Source organism: Labeo rohita, unplaced genomic scaffold (assembly GCF_022985175.1).
Source record: "Labeo rohita strain BAU-BD-2019 unplaced genomic scaffold, IGBB_LRoh.1.0 scaffold_1592, whole genome shotgun sequence".
Taxonomy (NCBI): domain Eukaryota; kingdom Metazoa; phylum Chordata; class Actinopteri; order Cypriniformes; family Cyprinidae; genus Labeo; species Labeo rohita.
The window spans coordinates 1-6270 of NW_026127772.1; the positions used below are offsets into that span (position 1 = coordinate 1).

At 39.2% G+C, this 6270-nt stretch overlaps 1 long non-coding RNA gene across 2 annotated transcripts; it reads right to left on the reverse strand.

Annotated features, from left to right (window-relative positions):
* On the reverse strand, nt 1–5667 carry LOC127158602 (uncharacterized). Of its 2 annotated transcripts, none has more exons than XR_007826197.1 (3): nt 5525–5667; nt 980–5069; nt 1–57 (listed from the first exon to the last, which is right to left on the reverse strand). It is a non-coding gene; the product is annotated as an uncharacterized LOC127158602 (long non-coding RNA). The 2 variants fall into 2 exon arrangements; XR_007826196.1 differs by lacking the exon at nt 1–57 and having other exon boundaries at nt 591–3159; nt 4866–5069.
* Between the last annotated feature and the right edge of the window lie 603 nt (nt 5668–6270).

Below are 6270 nucleotides of genomic sequence, written 5' to 3' on the forward strand. Positions count from 1 at the left end.
AATGAAGACCTCTCCACAAACAAGACTGGGCTGACGGCTTCCTTTAGGCCTCCTCAGCTAAAAAAAAAAAAAAAATGGTAAAGACAATTATATAGAGAATGTTAATAATGATCTGTGAGCAACATATTTAAGTTCTAAACTGATATGAATGAACTGCAGGAGGTTAAAAAAAACACTTTTTTCTTATATTTACTTTTTTTTTGGTCTTTACATTAAAAGGTACAAGCATGGAATAGTAATTGTAGTGATTACTGTGGTATCTGTCGTAAAAGCACATCAAAACTAGCATTACAGTGGTAAAACCATAGTAAGTTTGGTGATTACTGTGCTATTACTATACATATAACAGTCAAACTAAAGATACTGCAGTAAAAGCATAATAAGTGTTGTGGTTATTGTGCTTTTTTCCTGAAGCTGCCACAGCAAAACTACAGTTACTGTTACTGTTTGCTGTTTTAACTGTAAAAAACATTACTGGCAAAAACATGGTGTCCTGTTTTAATTTCAAATTTTAACTGTTTTAAATTTCACAGCAAAAAATTTCACAGTTACTGTGTTAATGTGGTAAAATGCTAAGTGTCATGGCAAGTGTCCTGTTTGCTGTTTTAACTGTTTTAAATTTCACAGCAAAACTACAGTTACTGTGGTAAAAGCATGGTAAGTGTCATGTTTACGGTGTTTTAACTTAAAATATCACAGTATAACTTGCAACAACTGTTGTTAGTGTTGTGGTTACTATGATTTTACTACAAATACAACTTCCATCTTTGAACATGATATAAATCTGATCGAAGGTCTATGACGTCACGTGACAGAGTTTAATCGCTCCAGTTAGCAGGTGTGTTCGATTAGTTAAACGCAATGAAACGCAAAGACGGATATAATTAAGCGAATAAACATACGGCGCTAATCTGATTAATAAAAAAGACAGGATACAGTTTAAAACAAACATTAAGACAGCGTATTTATGACTACTCACCCAACCTGCCGCACACGTAAACTAATGGCAAATATCGCCATGTGTGCTGAATGAGACTTCCTGAACGTGATTTCATAGCGATCATCTCATGTCCTTCGAGTCTGTGTTCTGACGCCAAAAGTTTCCCACTGAAATCAATGTATGTCCCAGTTCGTCGATATAGTGACGCCGAGGGGCGCTGTTGACATCTTCATAGTGACGCTAGAGACACTTGACCGTTCTGCAGTTTTTGACGCCTCGGGAGTGAGAATGGGTTGGGTTGTCTGTGGTTATTAAATCATTGATCACAAATAATTTTTTTTTGTGAGCAAATGTTTAAAAATGCTAACTTGATGCCATTACGTTTTGTCTCTAGAGCACTCTTAGTATAATACCTAATAGGCCGCAGATTAGATGGGTCAGCTGTACGGCTTAAGAAGGCCTTAGACTTTCTATCACGTGATAAAACAGAGACAGAGAAAGTTACAGGCACACTGGGTTCCCGCTTTTTCTGTAAACATCCCTGAGTGTTGCTGCTATTGTAGCGGGGACCCGACACATATCACTGAGAGCTGTTATCAGTTGTTTTTGGTTCACCTACAGCAGATGGAGGAAGGTTTGGGCCCTGGCATTGTGGCAGCGGCCGGAGAGCTCTTGAAGGAGGAGGAGGGCGAGCTGGGTCCACAGGCTTTGGTGGTTGTGGTGCCCGCCGTTTTTTAAGTTGATATCTGGGGGCTCTGCAGCAAAAGAGTGGGAGAGTCTGGTTCCAGCATATACTAGTTCCTCCATTTTCAGTGAGAAGCTTAGAAGTGGAGATGCTGGAGAGAGGGATAATGTGTCTGGTGAGCGGGGCTCTGGCTCTGGTGTTTCCGGTGGTTGAAATATGTTGTCTTTGCTTCCCTGGCTGTTTACCAGAAAGTCGTCCTTCGGCGCTGAGTCTTGGAGCTGTTGTAGAACGTCACAGTCTGTCTGTGATGAGCTCTGTGGGCAGGGCTCAGCTGGGATAGTGTCCAGGAGCAGTGCTTGTTGTGGCTGTGTGGCGTTGTCAGTGTCCTTGTGGGATGTGTCGACCACTTGATGACTCTGAAGGTGATTTGAAGTCCTGTGGTCACTCATACTTTGTCCAGGTGTGTGTGTGTCAATCATGTAGCGGACTGTCACACTCCACTGAAGGATGACGGAGTGAAAAATAGATGTTGTCCTTTAGCAATTCTGCACCAAGTTTGTTTGGGTGGAGGCCATCCAGTTTAAACAGTTGACTATGGCCCCAGAAAAGACTGAAGTTGTCGATGAAGTTCATTCCTTTTAGACTGCAGGTTCTTTGTAGTCATGTATTCAGCCCAAGCAACCGTGAAAACATGTTAGTTCCCCTTGCTGGGAGCGGTCCACTGATGAACGACTGAACTTCAAGTCTTCAAAGTGTTTCGATGAGTTCACTGAAGTCCTTCTTCAGGGGTTCTGACTGCTCTTTCTGAATATTATCCTTCCCCACATGGATGATGATTTGATTTGCAGTCTTGTGCTTCATTAGAATGTTCCGAAGTTCCTTGTTCACATCAGAGACGGTTGCTTGAGGAAAGCAGCATGTAGTTGTAGTCCTGCTACTGATGTTTCTGATAATGGAGTCACCCACTATCAGAGTCCTGGGCTCGGCTGTGCTCTGAGCTGAATGCCGCTGTCTGATCGACCTTGAGCACCTGTTTGTAGTGATGTTAGCTGCTGACTGATACGATCCATGTTCAATCACATTTAGGGATTCCTCACCCACATTCATCAGTGCTTCAAATCTTTTCTCAAGCTGTATAGGAGATAGTAAAATACCAGTTTTTGCAAGCCTTATCATAGCCATATCTGGGGTAGAGGATGCTACCGCAGCAATAGGAGATACTTGTGACAATCTGATGTCTCAAGTGCGTTTGTGTCTCGCTCCCTGTTTGTGCCATTGATTAGTGTGTTGATCAGTTTTCAGGCTTGTTCCTCTACACTTATAAACTATTGAGATTCACTATAGGTTTATTGGGCTCACGGCTGTATGCTGAGGGGGTCCGTGACGATGGTCTGCTGAGTGTTCCACCTGTTTTGAAGTCCAGCAAGTAACTTTGTTTCAAGAACCACAATCCTTTGTAGAAGTCTGTGGCAGTTTGTGCAGCAAGTAGATTCCAGAAGAGGCATTTTCTTTCTCATCTGTTGAAAGTAGGCAACTGTGCTGAGGTTAAAATCTTAGAAAAATCTGAGAAAAGTATATAAACAGGGAGCAAAGTGCGGAGCAGTAAGCAAGAGCGTCCGAACAGTAGCAAAGCTGGAAGCAACATCCATTTTACAGTTTTGCATTATTAATAAGACAATAAATGGAGTGTTTTAATTTGATTCTGCTGGTATAAGGAAACAGCTAAAGTGATCATGCCGGCGCGTGCACACACACATACACACAAAACATATGAGTTCCAGCACTGCTAACTTGACAGCACAGTTGGTACTTTGTCAAAATAAAATACAGTGAACCAAACATCAGCGCACCCGCCTCTGTGTCACCGCTGGAACACGACTGAAGTACAAAACCTATAATTACCTAATAGTTTAGCATTCAGATACATCGCAAATATGGAAATATTATGGAATATTTGGACTTGTGCCGAATGAGAGAGGTAGGATACACGAGCACAAAGCTCCATTTCACAAACAGTTGAGTGCACAAGTCTTAAAGTATACTCATTTGTCAGTGAGAGACGTGTTCAGAATCAGCACATGGTCACTGTCTAGTGGTCTTTGTTTTCAAGTGTGCAACTCACGGCATTCGCTGTTCTTCTGCTGGCAGTTATAAAACAGCATTTCATTACCACTCCTTATGAATTGAGTGTGAATTGCCTGTATTCGTTATAAGGCCACATGCACCGAACCGAGATGTCCGTACCGTGATCATCATTTTGAGGAGATTTTATAATACTATTCAATATTTATACACTTTTTATGAGGTATTTTGTTTTCTATTTAAAGCTATTTAAACTTTGAGCCTCTTTATTTTTGGGTCACGCTTGGTACTTGTATTTTTTTTTATGTTATTTTTATATATATATATATATTTTTTTTAGGAAAATCAATTTAATATAGTTTTGTTAAATAATATTTTTTTGATTATTATTTTGCATTGTAGGGGAGATTTTATGATAGTATTAATTTTTTATAAAATTTTAAATTAGCTATTTTTCCAGTAAAATTAAACTTTGACTTTCTTCATATTTGAAGAAAATAAAGATACATTTAATCAATTTAATATATTTTCGTTCAATAATATTTTATGATTATTATTTAGCTTTTTGAGGAGATTCAAAAAGCATTATTTTTATTCAAAAATAGTTATAAAATATTATTGAATAAAAATATATTACATTGATTGTCCTTAATAAATAAATAGATAGATAGATAGATAGATAGATAGATAAATAAATAAAGTTACATTTCAAGTACCAGGTGTGACCCAGAAATTAAAAGATTCAAAGTTGAATTTAAATGGGGAAAAATAGCTCATAAAAAGTGTAAAAATATTGAAAACTATCATACAATCTCAAATTCAATACACTTTAATTGGATAAGACTGTGTTGTGCACAAACAGAAGAGGTGTGGACACGGGACAAGATCTGACTCCAGATCTCATCTCCAAATGTGAGGCAGACATCCAACTCCCACTGTTGTTTAAAGGAGTGGTTCACTTCCAGAACAAAAATGTACAAATAAAGTCCTCACACCCTCGTCATGCAAAATGTTCATGTCTTTCTTTCTTCACAGTAAATTCCCCAGTATTAAATAAACACATGGGTTCATTCATATGGGAAACACAAGATTATTTAGAGTTAAATAATCAATTATTTAACAGGTTTAGATGTTGTTTGATTGAAAAAGTTTCCTTACCATTATAGTGATTAGTGTTTCTTTTAGTTGGGCAGTTTGACTCTCGGCTCTTGTAATTGAGGTTTCAAATTTTAATACTGATTTGAGTAGATTCGAATCTCCGCAGACAGTCAGTCAGAACTGTATAATGACATGTAACTTGATGAATTCACCCCAGACTCCAGAATCTCAGTAAAGCATTTACAGGTGGTAAAAACTGTGGTTCTAGAACAGAATACAAGAATAATCTTACATGTGAGTAAATTATTAAACATTTACAAACAATTATCATGCAATAACAATCCTTTCGAGTATAAATTAAAATACAAATTAAGGCAATTTAACACGTCTGTGCAAATAATTAGAGCAGTTATTCTAGGACAACCCACAAGATGGCGCTATTCTACACTAGACGTGACTGAGGCACAGGTTTAAGATATGGTAAACAGCGAGTTATTAGTCACGAAATAACTCAATAAAACAATGACATATCTCACAATAAACACTTGCAATTACTTGCATCAGCTATGATGAACATGAAAGCAAGCTTAAAGGTGACAAATTCACTATATAATGCCGTAAACACGCACATACATATGGCGCAATAGCGCTAAATGAGTCTCACTCGCGGCGTGAAAACAATAGGCAGATTTAAATAAAGAACAACAAACTACACTTACTTTCTATGCACGCACAACTATATGAATGAGATGTTGCAGACAAACGTGAAATGAAGCAGATTACACGAGGAAAGAGTTCGCCTTCGGCATGTCTGCTCAGCGCACCTGGTCCATTTCCTGACTGCACGTGATGCACATGATGGTGACGTTGCCGATGTTGATTGGTCACAGGAAGAAAGTTCAAGAAGCCTTTTGAACAGCCGCCCCGAATTCACTGATTGAATTCGCACATCTTGACAAAAGGTCTCATCCTTCAAGGGGATTACTTTCCATCAGATACGGCTGGTAGCTTGACAAGACGAGCTACAGGTCTAGTATATGTTCGTCTCTCGACTTGCACTGTAGCTGACCTTACTCTGATGGTGAGTTCTGTGATAAGGACCTTGGAGAGCTGGGCACCACTCAGAGCTGCGCATAGTTCAAGGCGAGGTATAGACTGCTGCTTTCGAAGGACAACCCGTGATCTGGCCACTAGAAATGCAACTTCTACTTGGCCTTCTGCATTTTCTGTCCGCAGATAGGCCACAGACCCATAGGCCTGCTCTGATGCATCACAGAATATATGTACATCACGTTTGCTAGTTGGAAGATCCATGTATGGACTGGAATAGCATCTTAGCAGTGATATCTTTTCCAGATCACTCAGTTCGTTCTCCCATGAACTCCATAAGCTGAGCAATTCTCCTGGCAGTTGTGGGTCATCCCAGTCACGCTTTTTATCCCATAAAGGTGTCATCACTTGTATA